Genomic DNA, 21,679 nt, shown 5'->3' with positions numbered 1-21,679 from the left:
CTTTCCTATTGCACTATCCCTACTGCACTATTCTTGAATAAAATCTTCCTTACATTTTAATAACTGCAACATTTTTTTCCTTAACATTATTATAGTGATGTTTATTATCATTATCATATTATAATGAACTACCATAAAAAGTTTAAAATATCTGCAGGAAGTGGAAAAGTATAAGAACTGTTCCAGTACTTGAAAACATGCTAAAGAGATCCTTGAGAATGACAAACAGAAACACAATAACTCAAATCAAAGTCACCATAATCTTTTGACTTCCATCCTCGGTCTACCAGAAGACATGTGTCAGAATCAGGAAAGTAAATAAAAAATGAATATAGAAACAAAATTCTGTAGAATGTGTAGAAATGATTGCATTACTTGAACCAAGCAAACTGTAAGAGCTATTGTGGCTCCTTTTAGAATCCTTATTAACCATTATTGGCAGTAATCAGAGAGAAGGAAAGAGCAACAGCTACAGAATTTGTCATTGTTCCACTTAGAAGTGGCTTGCTTTAAGGATCTTTAACCCAAAAGGATTTCTCAAAGTATATTTTTACTTACAACATATGTAAAATTTCTCATTGTGATTGTTTATTTTCTTTTAATCAAATGAAGAGCACGTCACTAAATAAAGCTCTTGGTCATCAGTACACTTGAAGGAAAAGCAGAGAGCACAAGAAGTCAGTGAAAGGAAAGTGAGGTCTATAGAGAAAACATTATGAGTCAGAAAAATGTGCTGTAGGCACTGCAGTTATTTGCCTTTTTATGAGGGTGACAATATAATGTACTCATAAAATGAAATGTCTCTTCTGTATCCATTCTAGTATTTATAGCAATTTAGTTGGGCTGCACAATAATAATAATAATAAGTACCATTTGTAAGGTGCTTCTGTGTGACTGGCTCTATGTCGGACTTTTTAAAATACATGATTCCATTTCATCCCAATAAGGTAGATCTCATTAACTCTTCTAGAAAATAAACTTAGGCCCAAGTTCACGCTTCTAGTCTGTAGAAGAGCTAGGATTATGGGCAGTCTGGGTGGCTCAGCAGTTTACTGCCGCCTTCAGCCCAGGGCCTGATCCTGGAGAGCCAGGATCAAGTCCCACATCAGGCTCCCTGCACAGAACCTGCTTTTCCTTCTGCCTGTGTCTCTGCCTCTGCGTCTCTCATGAATAAGTAAAATCTTAAAAAAAAAGAAGAGCTAGGATTAAAATTCTGGTCTGTGTGACTTCAAAGTATGTTCTTCTGCACTATTCCTATACATTACCATATTTTTTTAAAAAAATAACAATTTCTAATTAATTAACAGTTGACCAACTGATTTCATTTTATCAGTCATATTTCATTCACCAGTTTAGAGAAGTTTATGGATGCAATGATTCTTTAGTAAACATTATTGCTTGACAAATATTTCATGTTAGAAAGATTGTAAATACTGCCAACATTGATCTATTGGTATTTATTTTAAATAATTTGAGAAATTGAGCTTGTACTTCTTAATTTGAAAATCTGGAAAGAGCCTATGGTTGCAGTTCTTGTTTTTATGTATCATCAATCACCATTATCCCATTTCAGATTGAGGTCCAGAAGAGAGGAATATCTATCTATAAAGGCGCACTTGGGGCAGGTCTCAAGAAATTAGAAAGATGATGATCACTTCTCCCTGTTGCTGTGTATTTATGGAATGAATTGAAATGAGAAGATTTAATAATTTTTAAAAATTGTGACAACTTCAGTAAAACACTTTTATAAATGGTCCTTATCGGAAAGCAAGTTCATAAAATTCATTTAGAAGTTGGAGATTTGGATCTCTGAGCATACTTCTCCATATAAATAAATTCCTAATTCATGTAGTGCAACAGCCTCCCACCTCCGTGTAACGAATTCAGTGCTGTGGAATTCAGAGGCCTGAAGTCCCCAGTACCATATTGGGGTCGAGATGGGGTTGGCTATTTTAGGCTTAAATCATCTCCCTGGCATTGTTGGGATTGTAAAGACTTTTAGTTCTTGACAATTGATTAGCAGTGGGAAGGACCAAGTATGCTAATGGAAGGATGGTTTAAAGAGGTTTGAAGGGTTGTCAAGAGGTTCCAGAACTGAGACAAGCCAATTGCCAAGTTCAAAATCCTCCAACTGCCATGTCTATAGAAGGATACCCTAAGTCTGATATACAGTCAGAACTCAGAAAGCTACTAAATGCCACAATGAGAATAGGCAAAGTTTCAGAGATTATTCTGAAGGACAGCTGCTTCAGAGGTAGTAAGAGATTACATTCTAAGAGGGAATACCGTCCACCTTGGTCCAACGTCTTCTGGTCATAAGAGCCAGGACCTCACTAAGCCAGCCTTCTCTGCTTTCTTGATATCAGTTCCTGAGGGGAGATTTGGCTGATGGGACTAGGGTTGACATCATTCTGTTGACAGAAGAAAAGAATCTGTGAGGTGCATGAGTCTCATAACTGTGTACTTGTACAAGTTGCTCCTCACTGACTATTATTACAGAGCTCTCACAGAAGCCACCCTAGCTTTGTGTTTACTAACTTCTCTTTCCCTTCAGCAGCAATATTCACACATGATATTCCAGTCTGAATTAGAAAGTTTCCAGAGATGAGAAAGGCATTGCTTCACAATATGTACTTTTCCTTTTTTTAAAAGATTTTATTTATTTATTCATGAGAGAGACACAGAGAGAGAGAGAGAGAGGCAGAGACACAGGCAGAGGGAGAAGCAGGCTCCATGCAGAGAGCCTGACTGGGACTCGATCCTGGGTCTCCAGGATCACGCCCTAGGCTGACGGTGGTGCTAAACCGCTGAGCCACCTGGGTGGCCCACAATATGTATTTTTCATTCATTCATTCATTCACCCTCGACAAACACTTGATCTCCTTGATGATTAAAGTTGCCATGATATATAAAGCGATCCAACTAGCATTCCCTCATGTAAGAACTTTACATAATCATATCAATGATAAGACACATACTGAAATAATTAAATTCCAGTTAAAATTCAGTTATGGGCTGAATAGTCTCTCCAAACTTCATATATTGAAACCTCAACTCACAATCCCTTCTACTGTGACTATGTACTTATTCACAGGGAGACACATAGAGACACATAGAGAGAAATAGAGACACATAGAAATAAAATGAGGTATTGGGGCAGGGGAGCTAATTCAATATGTCCCTATGAGGGATCCCCGCGTGGCTCAGCGGTTTGGCGCCTGCCTTTGGCCCAGGGCGCGATCCTGGAGACGCGGGATCGAATCCCACGTCGGGCTCCCGGCATGGAGCCTGCTTCTCCCTCCTCCTGTCTCTCTCTCTCTCTCTCTCTCTTTCTCTGTGTCTATCATAAATAAATCTTTAAAAAATATTTTTAAAAAAATATGTCCCTACAAAAAAAGGTGATTAGGACACAGACACCCCCAGAAGGAAGACCATGTGAAGGTAGAAGATGGTAGCCATCTACAAGCCGACAGAGAGAGGCCGTCAGAAGAAACCAACCTTATTGACACCTTGATCTTGGATGGATAGCTTCCAGAACTGGCAGGAAATAAATTTCTGTTCTTTAACTACTCAGTCTGTGGTAACGTGGTTATAACAGCCCCAGGAAACAAACACTGTCTCTGCACACAGAAGATACTGATAGAATTAAAGAAAAGATCATTTCACACACACACACACACACACACACACACACACACACAGAGGAATTGAGTTTCAGTGAGTCTTCAGAATCCGTCTCCTCTTTTGAAACATTGGAACATTAGTTCACTCCTTAAACCCTTCCTATTCAATGTGTTCTTGATCACATTTGTAAATTCTTTTATCATGCTAGAATATAATCTTTTCATGTCTGAAAACTGAATACCATTTAAGGGTCTAGGTGGTCACTTCATATCTTCTCTTCTGTACTGAGTTTCCCCTTGACATCCTTTCTTCACATCTCTTTGTTGAAGAAATGAATAGTTGAGCATGTGTATTATTTCTTTTTTAAAAAAGATTTTATTTATTTATTCACAGAGAGACACATAGAGAGAGTCAGAGACACAGGCAGAGGGAGAAGCAGGCTCCCCATGGGGAGCCCAATGCAGGATTCAATCCCAGAACCCTGGGGATCACCATCTGAGCCAAAGGCAGACATTCAACCTGTGAGCCTCTCAGGTGCCCATGAGTATTATTTCTGTCAGGTTAATAAGTCTGCATCTTCCCTAATCAATTCGTTCTCTTTTCAGCTTGTTCTTATCTGTTCTTAGCAAAAACATATATATGTTTTATTGTCTTGAGGACTTTTTTTTCCTCATAGATTTCAAGACAGTCTGGGCTTCAGGCTATCCTGACCATATTGCTGCAGGCCTGTCTGCTCTGTTCCAGGACTTCTGTTCTCACTCTCAGGTTTGTGATCGCGGTGGCCTCTCTGTGTCAATTCCTCCTGCTTATTTATGTGTTCTTTTCAATATTGATACAGAGGGCTCTGGGTATAGTCACATTGTTCTCTTTTCTTTTTCACTTCCATGCAATTACCAAAATTTTGTCAGAATTCCATTCTAGAAGATCCTATCATTCTTTTATATCAAATTTTATTTAAATTTGTTTACATAATTAGAAAAGCAGTGTAGGCTCACTTTAACATTATCTTTCAATAATGCAGAAGCTTAGAGGAAAAAAAACAGATAAATTTCCCCTAGGCCCAGACTGATTCCAATTCCATGCCCAGAGGTAGCTGTGATTCATACTTTAATGTTTCAGTATCATTTTCTAGACATTTATTGGGAAAGCCATCAAGAGGACATGATCACTAGTTACCTACAGGCTGACCAGGGCAACTGAAGGCTTCTCAATAATCTTGATGCTGGGTACATATGTTCTAACCATTCCCACAGTAGAGGCTGTTGCAAGAACAGTCTTGGGATTAAGGTGTTTTTAGATTATCTAGACTGAATATGTGCTGAGTCCAATTAAGGCCTTCTTATAAATTTTTGAGATCCAGGTGGGTGCATGTAGAGATCCACTCATCTTTCAGCCACCCAAAGCAAGCCTTGGGTATCAGGCACCTTGCTTACTGAATCTGCCACCTTCCAATCTGGAGTGACCTGTCTCCCTCTTTCCTAAGACCCTCCTTGCCCTTCAGGGTTAGAGGCCAGTCTAGAATATCATTAGGGAAACTCCTGAGGTTTTACACCAGTAACACTTAAATATGGCCCTTAAAAATACCAAAAGTTTTCAAGATTTTGCAGTCTTATAAACCTAAGTGCCATAATATTTCAAGGAATGACAGCACACGACGCTATCGTGCTATATCATGCATTACACTTGGTAATGATTCTACAAATGATCAGTAGGTATTGCTAGGGGATCCTTGTTCTCTGTGACACAGCCTGAGGGTGTGGAACCTAAGGAAGAGGTTGCATTATCATTCCAGCACTGTTGCTGGAATGGTATGAGTTGACTAAGATTTATATATTTAGAAAGTTTATATATTTAGAAAGTTTATATATTTAGAAACTCAAAGCTATTTTTAAACCACTGAATTGTCCAGGTGTGTATTATATATTCAAATCTTTCCTCTATTATAATACACCATGGATTTGAAATATCTAACTGTTGAAAACAGTATTAAACCAAAACATGGCAAATCTTAACTGTGGATAAATGATACATATATGGGTATCATTTTTTTGGTCTCTTAAAGTCTAACATACCCACTATGGAATTGTTTTTATGTCACTGCATCCAGTTTTCCCTCTGGATGAGTTATTTAATAGCTGCCAAGTGGCTAAGCAATGTCGTGCAGTTGTGGTCCAAACAGGAGATGTGGGCGGGGGGGTGGGGGGGGTGGGCGGGGAAGGGTTAAGGGAATCAGCACAGGATGGTAAAGCACCCAGATTTTAGCAGCAGAAGAAAGCAGTTAACACCCTGATGACTGCAAAAACAGAAAGAGAATTTTCTTTGTTAACTGGAACCTAGTGAACACTGTGGCCATGGGTGGATGGTGGTTAGGATGGAGTGGGAGTTGCTTGTCCAGACTTAACCCGTGAGAGATCTGGCCATAGTTAAAGAGATGCAATCATGAGTATGGTAGAGAAGTACCAGGGGAGAAATACTCATAATGTCCTTCCACTCTCCAATTCTGTTGGTTCCTCCATTGGCTGCGACAAACTAAAAGCCAGAGGATAAAGGAACCCCAAATCTGCTTCCTAGGAATCAGAGCAGAGCAGAAAATGGATGCAGAGGGGCAATCACAGAGAAAGAGCATTTTATATAGATATATAGATAAAGAGCATTATATATATGTGTATGTATACACACACACACACACACACACACACGAGTCATTTTAAATATGTTGATTGAAGACCACTACGTTCATTTGGGGAATATAAAAATTAGTGAAATGGAATAAAGGGAAAAGAGAGAAAATTAGTGAAAATATCAGTGAGGGTGACAAAACATGAGAGACACATAACTCTGGGAAATGAACAAGGGATAGTGGAAGGGGAGGTGGGTGGGGGATTGAGGTGACTGGGTGATGGGCACTGAGGGGAGCACTTGGCGGGATGAGCAGCACTGGGTGTTATGCTATATGTTGGTAAATTGAACTCCAATAAAAAAAAATTTTAAGAAAAGAAGACCACTACATATCAGGCATTGTTCTAGGTGAAGGGGATACAGTAATGAGTGAAAAAGAAAACTATGCTGCTTTCAAAGAACTTATAATGTGAGGGAGGGAGGATAAGAAGGCTAACACATATCTGGTGCTTATCAGGTGCCAGATGTTGTTCTAAGTGCTTTATGTATATTGCCTCATTAAATAAATCAATAGCATAAACTTGTTAACCATTCTTTAATGATGGAAATTATAGTTTGTGTCCAATTTTTCTTTTCTTTTTGCTATTACTAACAATGACAAAATAAATTTTCCTGTGCATCCATCTTTGCACACATCTATAAGTAATTCTGTGGAAAAGATACCTAACATAAAACTGTTGAGTCAAAAGAAAAGCAATTTTTTTTTTTACTTAATAGACCCAAATGATTCTCCAGAAAACTGCACCAATTTGCATACTCACCAATAAGAGTGCCAGTTTCACCTTTGCAAAATCTCACTGTTAATCTCATATGCCTCCCCCATCCACCAAGTGGGAAATGGGACATCAATGTTGTTTTAATATGTATTCTCTTGATTAACTGTGACACTGAACATGTCTTTTTATATTTACTCGCAATTGCTATCAATTACCATGAATTATTTGTCATAATTAGATTGCTTGCCCTTCTAAAAATTGTTAACATTTATTTTTTTTTTAAGATTTTGAGAGAGAGAGAGAGAGAGAGAAGCAGGCTCCCCACGGAGAAGGGAGCCTGATGCGGGACCCTGAGATCATGACCTGAGCCACAGGCAGATGCTTGATCGACTGAGTCACCCAGGCATCCCTAAAATTGTTAACATTTAAAAAATATACTAAGGTTAGTAATCTTTTATATGTTATTTTCTTTTACAGGTGTTTTCTTCCAATGTGATACTTGACCTTTCACCTTATTTAAGATATCTTGCATTCTACAGTACACATTAATGTCTGTGGAGTTAGATTTCTCAACCTTTTATTTCATGGCCTTTGAGCTTATAGCGTATTAGGAGGCCTTTTGCTATCTCAAGGGAATAAAGACATATTCTCTCTCTTTCTTTTCCCTAAAAACTCTGAACTTCTAAATATAGGTATTTGATTTATATGGAGTTTCCTTTTGTGTACAATGAGTGGTAGAATTATAACATTAATCTTTCCCATATGGGTATCTACTTGCTACACACTATTTATTAAATAGCAAGTCTTTCGCCCCAATTATTTGAAATACCATTTCTATTACAAACTAAACATAATTCCTTAATGAGATTCATCATTAAGGAATTATTGCCGTTCTGAGATAAATATACCTGGCCGTGTTATATTAGTCTTTTAAAAAGAGTAAAGGACTTATTTTGCTGATTTAAAGAATTATATTCGTGTTCATATGTAATGCTGAGCTATTCTTAGGTTTATGTGATAGTCTTACATTATTAGACTAGTACTATAGCAGCCTTGTGATAAGTAACAAAGCTTTAATCTTTTTCTCTACTCTGAAACAACTTAAATAATAGGAATTAGAGACAACTCTTAAGTGTCTGATAGGATGATTTGATTAAACTCACAAGCTAAACAGATGTCATTTAAAGTGGTACTGTTTTACTTAATTTTTCTTTTTCTGTTTTTTTTTTTTTTTTTGGTTGATATCTTAAGGTATTTTGCTTGTTCTTTAGTCATTTTTTTTAACACTCTTATCTTCCTAGAAAATGACTAATTCATCTAGATTTTCAAATATGTTGCTACAAATGTGTACAGGGTATTTTCTTATTTTTCATTCCTTAGCATCTGTACTTTTATCTGTTTCTTTCCCCTCATATTGATTTTTAGTAAGTTCTCTTTCCTGTTAATTAGACTTGCTAGATTTTTAAATATTTTATTTGTTAATCCTTTTAAAATTTATGGCTTTTCAAATCACATATACTTTTTTAAAAATGGCCTGTGTTATGAAGCCTGAATTTATCATTGTTCATTTGGTCTCTCTATGCTCTTTTGGGAATTATTTTCTAATATCTCAAATTAAAGTGTTACTATATTTATTTTTTATTTCATTTCATAAATGCACTTAAGGATCTAGCTGTTCCTCTTAGAGCCAATTGAGAGGATGAGAGAGAATAAGTTATTCAAATAGTTTTCATCTCTACTTATCTCAGAAGGTAGCGAAATGTTAAGTTTGGGCTGACGCTCATGTCTCAAGGTTTTGTGGCAGACCCACGATGAAGAATTTTTAAGTAAGTATTTATGAATCTTTAGACAACTCTTAGTCTCCTCACACACATCTGGCATATAACGAATGAGTCAAGATTTGAATTGTTGAGGAGGATTTCTCTAGATTGAACTCTACTGTGAGTCACAATCCCTCTGACTCCCACAGGAAAGAGGAGGGAGGGTGCTACTTCTCAGCCCCCCATCACTAAATGGGGAGTTTAACCTGTGGACTCCAGTTTGAGGACAGGAGCAGGACTGGGGTCTGGGTCAAGCCTGGGAAAGCTTGAGTACAACACATTGGCTAAAGTCACCTCTGCGGAAGCCAAATAGTAATTTGAAGTTTGGTAGGAAATTGCTCTTCCAAGTCTTGGGGGAGAGATTTGCACTTTCTTTTTTTTAAGATTGTATTTATTTATTCATGAGAGACATAGAGAGGCAGAGACATAGGCAGAGGGAGAAGCAGGCTCCCCTGCAGGGAGCCTGATGCTGCACTTGATCCCAGAACTCTGGGATCAGTCTTTTTTTTTTTTTTTTTTTTTTTTGGGGGGGTTTTAAAAAAGTTATTTTTATTTATTTATTTATTTATTTTTTTTAGGTTTACATTTTATTTATTTATTTTTTTAATTAATTTTTATTGGTGTTCAATTTACCAACATACAGAAAAACACCCAGTGCTCATCCCGTCAAGTGTCCACATCAGTCTTGAACCAAAGGCAGACGCTCAACCACTGAGCCTCCTAGGTGCCCCAAGACTTGCAATTTCTATGAGCCAGGCATCTATAGAAAGACAGCATCCCCTCCCTCAAGTTTGTCATTCACCTATCCCTGCTCATTACAGGCATCAATTAGCCAGAAAGAGAGAAGGAGTAAAAGAAATTCTAGAGGGAAAAAACCAACTAATTTCCTTTGTTTAGATATTTGCCTGCAGTAGCTCCTGGCTTGGAGAAGGAGAGATTGCTTAAATCAAGATTAGAGTTTTTAACAATTACATAGGACTGAACACTTTAGTGGCTGAATTGAGACTGTGTTTGACAAAATTAACAGGAATTCTTTCTTTGAGGCAAATAATGGTGCTACTCAGTAACCAGAGCTAGGAAAGGGGGGAAAATAGGCCCGCTGAAGAAATGCAAAAGGCCCATGGGATGCAAAATAGTGTCCCTTTATGATTACATCCCATGAGTCATGTTTGTTCACATTGTGGTTACACTGCCCGATCTGATGATTTTTGAAAGGAAGTGTTACCGTCTCCCATTTCGTCTGTCTTTGTATACTAGACCTTATATGTTTCCTCCGGTTTGCTTTGCATATTTTAAACTTACGTGACGAGAAAAATAGACTCCTGATGGCTGAAAGTTCTTATACCTTGTGTCATAATAAAATAGGCCTCTTTATCCCAAAAAATCTTCACATTGTTTTAATTTTCTTATACTAACATTATCTAATACTAATATTGTCTTGTATTAATACTAATAAGGTCTAAACTAATAGAGTAGTTTTTAAAATAAGTTTTTACTTGGTATTTTTTTTCCATCCTGCATTTTAAAACTCTGTCATTTTGTTTGGGATGTGCTTCTTGAAAATAGCACTTAAATAATATTGTTTGCCTCGTCTATTTGTTTATATTCTGGGTTTCTCTATTTGACATTTTTTTCACCCAGTCTAATGGTGTCTGTCTAATAGGAAAATGTATTCCTTTGTATTTATTTTGAATGCTTCTAATGTATTTTTTTATTTATTCCTTTCAGTATAATTAAATTTAGACCTGGTAAATTATTTTAGCTTATTAATTTATCATGTGAACTATTATTACTTCAGTTGTTCTTTTCCTGAGCTTCTAGTCAGGATTCTTTATTCCAAGTGATAAGTATACAATTAAAAATAACATAAGGAAAAACTGTACATGTGTGTTTATGTATAGGCTGAAACAAGAAAAACACAGAACAGCAAAAGGGAAGCTGGTCTCAGTGTTGACAGAAGCTGGTCTCAGGGCTTAACCAATGCCAGGTGATCTCTCCACATTTTTATTACCAAGCTCACCATCCTCCCTTTGTTGGCATCTTTCTTCCAGGCTTCTCATCCATGTTGCTCCTACTCAAACACTGATACCTTAGGCTCATCTTATAACTTACAATATGAAGAGGGAAAAGAAAAAAAAAAAAGAGTCCTTTCCATCTTGTCCTCATAAAACAAAATGCAAGAAAAGATTCAGACTAACTTGGTTTTGATCAGATGCCTACTATCAGACCCATGATTACATATTTTAGTTAAGTGTAATATTTACATCTAATTTCTTCCAGAATCTATATCCAAATTTTAAGTGCAGCACAATGCTTAACATGATTGCACATCCACTCATCCATCTGCCAAGTTGGTATCACTGAGGATTAAGAGTTCCAGATTGTTTTCAACTTTATAAGCTATGTTCCAATAATTATTTGTTTTAACTATGCTCTTCCTGGCCCACTTATTCTTAATAATAGTAATTTCATCTGCATGTACCTTGACTTGCTATTGAAAACTCTGAACCCAGCATGTGGTGAACTTCACTAATATGGACACTAAAAGAAATTGCTCATGGTGCATTTCCAAAGAGGTTATTAGTAGAAAATCTACTTATGCAGGCACTTGTTTGCATAGTAACATACACTTAACATTCTAGAGTACATTAAATCTGTGTATAAACAAATTATATTCTAAGTTCTGGATCAGAATGCCTATTTCAGAAAGCTCTAATCACAGCATAGTCTAGGAGCAAATGCTAAAGCTAGCTGCTGCCCTAAAAATATTATAACATAGATTCCAAAAAGTCAGGAAGCCATATTGTATACTTTAAAATTTTTTTATTGTGGTAAGATATACATTACATAAATTTACCATTTAACCCCTTTTAAGTATACAATTCAGTGGCATTAGTTATATTTACAGTGTTGTACAAATACCATGCTATTTATTTCCCAAACTGTTCCTCATCTCTAAAAGAAACTATAACCATCAAGAAATAATTTCCCATTCCCTTCTCCCTCCATCCCTGGTATCTTCTATTCTGCTATATCTCTCTATGAATTTGCCTACCCAAATATTTTATATAAGTGAAGTCATATAATATTTATCCTTTTGTATCTGACTTATTTCATATATTATATATATAATATATCAAATATATATATAACATTATCTCCAATATTCATCCAAATTGTGGCATATTTAAGAACATCATTCTTTTTTATGGCTAACAATATTACATTATGCACATACACTACAGTTTATTGACCATTTATCTGTTGATGAGCAATTGGGTTTTTCCACCTCTTGGCTGTCTTGAGTAATTCTCCTATGAACATGAATGTACAAGTATATTTGAGTCCCTGATTTAATTCTTTGGGGTATACGCCTAAGAATGGAATTGCTAGGTCATACGATAATTCAACATTTAGTTTTTGAGGAATAAACTTTTATAAAACCAAATGAACATGATTGATGCTTCCAATTATAGAACCTTACAGAATTCTTAATAATATCAGAATGTAGGGATGCCTAGCTGGTTCAGTTGTAAGAGCATGTGACTCTTGATCTCGGAATCATGAGTTCGAGCCCCACATTGGGTGTAGAGATTACTTAAATAAATAAACTTCAAAAAATTCAGAATATGTAATATATGACCAATTAAAAGGACATGGGGGAAGAGATTCAACTACTAAATGAGGATTTAACCACATGATTATTGAAATATTTAATAACCCAAAGAACTATAATAATATACTGTCTCACAATGTATTCATTTTATCTATCAATAAAATACATCAAGTATAAGAAAAAGAATGACAGTGCCTTAATAAGAAGAGTGCAATAAGCAGGAACAATCTGAAGAGACGCATCACATACCATCAGACCATGATAGAGGCACTTTGTGCCTAAAGAAGTAAATCCCCAAACAAAGCAAGGAAACTAAACTAAAAGAATGCACTTGAAAACCTTGGATAACACAAGAATATTTACTAATAAGATAATACTAGCACAACAGTGTTTGGCATAAGAGTTTTAAAAGAAACAAATAGAATCCTACCAAGACAAAAATTGGGTTAGAAATACATCTTCTAAGATGTAATGACATACTGATTATAAGTGGTGGGCTAATAAACAGAAGAACCCTTAATAAGACTTGAGATATATAAACATACAAATACAAAACAAGCCTTCTGAGCTAAAAGGTGTGGGTACTCAGCTTCAGACCCAACTCCAGAGGCAATCATCCTACTGAAGCCTCTACCCTGTGCCATAGAATCTTAGTGTATTTTGGAAACTATAAAGTATCCCTGAGATACTTTGTACACCTAAAAATCCTCTGATGCTATGCTATTATGTTTAACTATAAATTTGTTTCACCTATCAATATAATGCATTAAGATAAAGAAAAAAAAATGATGGTGCCATACACCGACACTGGTCAACTTTAACTCAGGAATTTAGGATCTGGATCTTTGGGCAATTTCTCAAATGAACCCCTAACTGTAAGTCATCACTGGCGAATACATGTGCAGAATAACTGTGTTATTTCAGCTCTTAAAAAACCCACTGGAATTAATACAGATCACAGACCAAAAATTTCATTTAAATATAACATTAGTAAACAGTAAAGCCCCAATATAGAGAAACTAGCTTGTGTTCTAGGTATTACTATATCTATATATTGGTATTCCCTACATATGAAATGTCTTTTTCTGAGGAGTAAACTCTTTTGTATTCATTATTTCCATGATGGCTAAAACATCTCTTAGGATAGAGAGTAGTAAAACTATACTATCCTAGGATTTTAGAAGATGAAATAATGTTAAAGTTCCTTGGTCTGCACTTTACCATCAAGGAAAATAAAGCTCAGAGACACTAAAAGGGATTTGCCTTAGACATCCAGTGAGGTTGTGGCATAAGTGACTCGGAGACTCTGGGACTCAGAAGCTCTGTCCTAAACCTCCTGTCATAATTATTTTTCCTTTATGGTGATTTTACGAATGCATCACTTGAATTACAGTGAGGAAACCATGGTTGAAAGTAAGTGGTTTGCTTTTGGGTCCTGTGATAACTGGTAGAGACTGTGCTTGCTATTTATTTCTACATCTCCACTGCAATGATTTTTCTTTTCAGCTGACCTTACTCTCAAATGTGTCTCATGTTCCTATAGCCAATGCGCTTGGTGCCTGGTATCTAAGACATGGAGGAGAAAAGGAGACAACAAGGTTGGATTACTTCCATGACACCGGAAGTGGAAATAGTCACAATGCCAAGTTCCTGAAGAGTAGAAATTCCAGGGTTGTCTAGAAGACCCTCTTCTGTTGGAAAACCCTTACCACATGTCCAGCCACACTAGTGGCCCCTGATGCTGGAAGCAGGTGCCCCTTTAAGAAATAGAATGATGCCAACTGGCGACCACAGCCAGGGATCCTGCAGTTTGAGAAACCCTCTCCGAGTGTGCATTAGAAATCTGAATCAGGTCTGCATCAGCCATGCCAACCTTATTACTGCCAGGAAGGAAGCAGCTTCTCAAATGAAAAGAAGATAAATAAGCTTCTTTGTCATACCAATTCCAGACAAAAATAGCTGAAATTCTACTTAATATGAAGTGAATTGTTGTAGAGGTACAGAGCTTGTTTTCATTTTAAGGAATCTGCATGTAGGTATTTAAGTCTTCAAAAGGAACATCAGATGCAATATGCTCTTCATTGAGCATCTTAAATGATTTTATTTTTTCTGGTGTAATACTTAATTTTACTTTCAACCTTTAGTTATATTTTAGACTTGATGGCAATTCCTATTTCCATCATTTGAATCTTCTTTTCCCATACCCATTCAGATAGAAGGAGGACAGTGCTAGAGTTTCTCCAAATGGAAAGGATTTGTGTTGAAAAGATCACTCTGGGGCAGCCCGGGTGGCTCAGCGATTTAGCACCGCCTTCAGCCCAGGGCCTTATCCTGGAGATCCCGGCATCAAGTCCCACATCGGGCTCCCTGCCTGGAGCTTGCTTCTCCCTCTGCTCCACTCCCCCACCCCTTTCACTCATGAATAAATAAAAATAAAATCTTAAAAAAAAAAAAAGATCACTCTGTGCAAGCACAAGGTGGTAAGAGACAGCATCAAACATAAGTGTAATTCAGCCAGGGGAAACATTAATTTCATCATCATAAAATTCCACTTACTTCACCTTACTCCTGAGCCTGCACTTTTTTCACTTTTTTTTTTCCCCTTTGAAGCAAAACCAACTCTTTTGTTTGCTATTCTGTACCTTGTATCAAAATTTCAGTCCTTGCTGCAACTGTTTTACAGTTGAAGATGTCTTCAGTGCTTGTTTGCTCCTGGTCTTTTCCTGATGTCTACGAATTCCAGTTTGGGTGATTGTGGCTGGCAGCCTTAAAAAGGAATACAGATCGTGCTTATAGAGGCCCTAAGACCTGGCTGCTCTGGTGTGACAGATCATGGGCAGGCTACTCATCAAGGACTTAATTTGTTAAGTGTTGACATGGCCTCTTCTCTGCTCACCACTACTTTCTCCTTCTGAAATTGATGTTAAGAGTTACCTGTTCCTTCTCCCAAACTGTATCAGGACTTGGCCAGACTCACCCTATTCACATATATCTAGAAAAATGAACTGTTAGTATTTTCAGATGAACCACATTTCACTTCTGTATTTATGATGTCTTTGATTTTTCCTTCCCCCAACAAACCTAAACTTGATCGTATACCTGTGTTCACACTTATAATCACTCCCTATTAAGGGCCTATCTTCCTGACTAGTTTATAAGTCTTTACAAGGCAGGAGCTCTGTACTACTCATCTTCCTATGCTCTAGGTATTGGACACAGAATAAGTGCTTAGAGAAAAGTTGTTCAGTTAAATAATTCAAAGACCCTAGGTGGACTTCTTAAAAGTAGGTCAAATGATACCTTGGGGGATCCCTGGGTGGCGCAGCGGTTTGGCGCCTGCCTTTGACCCAGGGCGCGATCCTGGAGACCGGGGATCGAATCCCACGTCGGGCTCCTGGTGAATGGAACCTGCTTCTCCCTCTGCCTGTGTCTCTGCCTCTGTGTGTGTGTGTGTGACTATCATAAATAAAAAAAGTAAAAAAATAAAAAAATAAAAAAACAAATGATACCTTGGGATATTTCTTATTGTATTATTGACTTTTTCATTAGTGATTTATTAATTTGCAAATGAATGAGCATAATACTTAGAGTTGCATAAATTTGAGAATAAATTTCAAATCAATCATTTATCTATAAATGGTATGATTTAGGCTTCTCGGGTATTGGTTTCCTTGTCTTTCAAATGGAATAATGATGCTTCTTTTATAAGATTTTTATAAGGATTAAATTGACTTAAGAATGTTAATCATTATATTTGTCACATACTAATTTCTTTATCCTAACAAGAAAATACAATTTTTTCCATCTTTAGTATGATTGCATTCAGGAAAAGTTTCAGACTTTGTTAATGATCAAACACCTTTACAAAATGTAGAGCTAATGGAATATTAGAAATTCAGAAATCCAATGGTTTGCAACCTTTCATAGCTGTGGAATGCTCTGTTTAAGCACAATCCCTCTAGATGATCCAAAACCAAAAATTAGTTGGCTCAGATGTTGAAGCAATGGTAGGGATAGTTGAATCCCATTTCATCATGTCACCTCTCTTTTCTCCAGTTCAATGAGCATCAGTGAAAGAAATCCCTGATTTTCTAAAATTCTTCAAATGCATTGTTTAAATCTAGGCGATGGTCCAGCACCCTCATCTTATAGACGAAAAAAATCAGAGACATCCTACTACACCTTCAAAGCCACATTGTTCACTAATGTCAGAGCTGTGGCAAGAGCTAGATTCCCTGATTTTCAGTGTGGTGCTTTATTCCACTCACCATAGAGCTGCACACAAAAAAAATGGTCCCATATTGATCTGCCAGTCCCAAGTCTAGGTAACAAGAACAACAACATCTTATTTTTATTGAGGGTTTACTGTATATCAAACACCATGCCATTGCCATGTATTTCAGAATCACTGTTTTATCTAAACATTACAACAACCACATGATTTGAATATCATTATACCCATTTGACAATGGAGAATTTGAATATTAGAGAGGTCCAATAATTTGCCTAAACTTACCGAGCAAGAATCTCTCATGATCTGTTAGCACAGAACCAGTTCTTTCCAACACCAAAATCCACACTGAAATGACAACAGTGTACTTAAGAAACTAAGGAAATAGTTATAAATACTGTTACCATAAGTAATCTCTGGAAAATTCAAGGCCAAGCAAAGATACTGACTCTAATCAGGATCATCATTCATCAGTTACTACTGCGTGCAATTGAAAAAGATCTATTAATTATTTTGCTTTGCTTTAATAAGCCACTTTCTTTTTTAAAAAGCCACTGATACCATTCCTTTTTAAATTGTGCTTGCATTTCTCAAGGACATTTAAATTTTACAAGTATTTATTTCCTAAGAGGAAATAAATTTAGTCCATATTTTTCTAAGAAAATAGTCTTTGATGTAGAGTAATTCACTACTATTAAACCTTTAAATTAATAAATAAAGGAGTACAATAATGACTTAACTAGCTGTTAAAAATAAATCTAGATTTACATTACAAAAACATTTTAACAGGAAATTAAATTATGAATTGTGACACTCCTTTATCATTTTTTGTTTATAAAACTCCAAAAGTGTCTATCGTAAAAGTCAAATATTTAATCAATAAATTATTTTTCTACTGATTTTTTTAGCATATTCACTTACCTTTTACTTGCCTGGTGCAAAATGTATTTATGCTAATTTTATGTTGATTATAAACTTTCATACTTAGAAACTCTACTGGTTCCCTTTGGTCTAAATTCTTCAAGGTAGCATGGAAGGCCCATCTCAATATTGCCCTAAACTGTCCTCAGATTCATCATTCAAAATCCTCTCATATTTGCCTTCCCCTCCAAAAACAATGAATTTTAAGATATCTCCCAAGTACTATATCCCCTTATGTATGTAAGCTTTTGCACATGTTTCTTAATGGGATCTTTATACTCCTTTATCTGCTAAACTATTTTTTCAAGAACAACTGAGATATTACTTGCTCCACCCTCAGGTATTTAGATCCTTCCTCCTCTACTATACTTCTACTGTATTCTGTTCACAACATGATTATAAAATTTAGAATATCTTACACTTGATTTTCATCTATATCTACCTACTTACTTACCTATCTATCTGTCCGTTTCTCTATAGAAGAAAGAAAGATACAAGCATCTAGAGAGAAAGGAGCACATCCTATTTATCTTTGTATCCCCACAGGCTGGCACAGTACTAACAAAAATATTCTAAACATTTCCAAATAATTTCATCTTTTTTTTTTAAGTCTGTGAAGCATGGCATAGATATTTTAATTTCCATTTTGCATGTCATAAAATGAGATTAAGTTCCAAAATCACAGAGTAAGTCAGAGCCATAGCTGGCATCAGAGAACAGGCATCCTGAAAAAGAGGTCCAGAGCCTTCCCTCTCTACCAATGAATTGCAAAAATACTCTATTTTTATAGAGATATAAAAGTCATATTTCTTTTTTAAAAAATCACTAGTAATTTCCCCTGTTCCAGAGGAAGAAGATATATCTTGTGTCAGATAGGCATATGTTCTTAGGTGCTATCCAAGGAAGGTTTTGCCAAATTACTATATATTCTGGGTGCAAATAGATTTTCTGTCATTCATATTATCACGTTCTTTAAACTACTTTATTGGAGTATAATTTTCATACAAGAAAATGCACATGTATAAAGTGGACAATTTGATAATTTTTGACATGTGTACACTCTTGTTAAACTATACATCAAGATTGTGAACTAATCCATAACATCCAAAAGTTTCATTATGCTCCTTAATAATCTAACCTACACTGTCCCCATCCCCAAGCAACCCCAAGCATATCTGTTTTCTGTCCCTATAGATTAGTTTGCTTTTTCTAGAGTTTTACATAAATGGAATCATAAAGTACATAATCTTTTCTGACGGAGAATGGGAGATTTAGCTTCTTTCATCCAATATAATTATTTTGAGATTCATCTATACTGTTATGCATATCAATAAGACTCCCTAAAATCACTATTTGCTCTAAACTACTATGATTTCAAAGGGGAAATATAACTTTATTTTAAAATATTATCATCATCGACTCAGATTTATCATATTACCCTAACTCTTCCTCATTTTCTTAGACCATCAATCTGATCTCTTCTATTGGATTATCCTTCAAGATATACATTTCTAGATTCAATCATATCTTTTGGAAAAGAAGGCTTTAAAAAGCTAGCCCTGAGAATTTAGAGAGGTAAAGTCATTTTATGGTCTGGTCAAATCCATATGTCTTCTAACATCCTGTCAATGCTGTCCTTAGTTAATTATATTACACAACATGAAGTGGGGCCTCTGCAGACTTCTTGTCTCAATATTTCCAAAAAATACTACCTGATTTCAATATTTCTCCATTTTCTCTGTTATATAACCCTATTTCCCCTTTCTTCATTTTGGTCATCCATCCAGCAGTAAATTGTCCCCAAATGTTCCAAATAAGTTCCCTCCAGTAGAACTTTCTCATTGTCAATAGTCCTTATTCATATCTTCATTTGCTGGCATTATTTTCCACAAATTAGTCCTTTGGCTGTACCATAATATTGTCATTCATTCCTGAGACTCTATTCTCTTTGTTTTTGTCTTTCAGGAAAGAAAGTATGTGATGCTTCTAGAAAAATATATTCCTTTTTATCTGGAATGTTCCCTCCCTATCAATCTCATTTTTACCAAGCATTCTTTGTAGCCTCACTTTGAATTCTTTCCCCAGTCTTCCCAAACCCACCCATTTCAAACCCTTATGTCTTCCATGTGCTCCCATAATATTTCATTTGCACCACTATTATGCATTTAGTCTCATTAACTTTGTGGTAGGGTTAAGTACACATATCTTTCTGCTGCTAACATATCTTTAGCAGATCTAACATATCTGCTGTACACATATCTTTCTGCTGCCTGTCAACTCTCCAATGGCAGCTTTAAATCTTTGAAAATGCCTTGCACTCATGGGATAAATATTATCTCAGTAGCTTTTGTGTCATGTTCCCTTCTCTGAACAGGTGCAAAGGATCCATGGTGATCTTCCCACCACTCCTCCTTGTGGATCAGTACATCTTTTTCTGGGTCAATTTTCCTATTCTCTTTTCAAATTCCTTCATTCTTTATTTTATTTTTTTTTAAGATTTTTAGGGACACCTGAGTGGCTCAGTGGTTGAGCATCTACCTTTGGCTCAGGTCATGATCCCAGGATCCTGGGATTGAGTTCAGCATCAGGCTCCCTGCAGGAAGCCTGCTTCTCCCTCTGCCTATGTCTCTGCCTTTCACTGTCTCTGATGAATAAATAAATAAAATCATTTAAAAAAATAAAGATTTTAAATGTTTTAGGTAATCTCTACACCTAATGTGGGACTCCAATTTATAACCCCAAAAGCAAGAGTTGCATGCTCTACTAACTGAGTCAGCCAGGCACCCTGAAACGCTTTATCCTTTGAAGAGACAGATGAGTAATATATGGAGGTGAGAAAATGGGGTGCCAATGTAGTAAGAGGGTTTTGGATCTATCTAGGTATTAAAGATAGGAGTAGAGTTTGGCAGATTTGATAAGAAAGATTCATTCCTAGCAAATTTTCCCATTCTGCATCATCAAATTAAATGGTAGAAGTAACTTTGTTTCTTCTGCTCACTCATATACTACACTAAATTGTCACTCATTATTGACAAATCTTTTTATTAACCCATCTCTATCCACTTCACCACCCTAGGGTAGCCTTTAAGAAGATAGAGTGAATTTCCTCCCAAGGCTAGTAAATAAAATGTAAAGTTTAATTTACACAATAATTTAAAATGCATTCTATGGCTTGGAGTTATCTACCTAACTCGTGCATTCACATTTTAAAGAAGATAACTGCTTGGATAAGTCACTTCACCTTTTGGGATTTCAATTTTTCCCCCTGAAAAATGAAGTGACTTGAAGTGAATGATCTCTGAAGTTACTTTCGTCTCCAAGTCTTCATGAATCTGTGACTCTATAATGTGTTCCCTGCAGGAATTCTATAAGAATAAGTGTTTGTGAAATAATTTAAGATTCAAGGATGAAAGGTTTTATGCTAGTGCCAGAACTATTTTTATTAAATGAAGCATGCCAGGGAAGTCTGTTGTGCCCGGGGATAGCTACTGTCAGTGTCCCCAGCACTGCCTGTGCCCAACACTTCTCAGAAAGGGGAAGAGGGAACAAGAATCCCACTAATGGAGCCAAGGATTTTGATGAAAGGATTTTGATGAAAGGATTTTGCCTTGGTGGCCTATTGGCCATCCCCAAGACAGGGATGGGGATTGGTGCTGTCTCTCGGCACTACCTGTACAGTGTATCTCCAATGACTTCCTCTTCATACTGAACCTTTCCTTGCCTGACTCTTTCTGCCCATCAGAGCAAACCCATCTGATGATCTCATTCCAGCCTTCCAAGTAACTGAAGGGATTACCGAATCATTGACTTAGAATTCAAGACAACCTAAACTTATTAATTCATTTCTTTTGTATTTCTCATATCAATAAACTAAGCCTCTGAGCAGTCAGTGAACTATAAAAGTCACAATTTATGCATGTACCAGGACTGAGTAGCAGACCTGTGACTCCTAATCAATGCTACTTTCATCACTACTTATTATCTTATAAATTAATTCTAGTCTCAATACAAACTGATGGAGGCGTAATGAATTCCCTGGCTGTATGTTGACAAAACCATCAGTGCTTTACTC

This window comes from Vulpes vulpes, chromosome 1 (assembly GCF_048418805.1).
Source record: "Vulpes vulpes isolate BD-2025 chromosome 1, VulVul3, whole genome shotgun sequence".
NCBI classification, from domain to species: domain Eukaryota; kingdom Metazoa; phylum Chordata; class Mammalia; order Carnivora; family Canidae; genus Vulpes; species Vulpes vulpes.
This window is presented reverse-complemented; position numbering follows the sequence as displayed.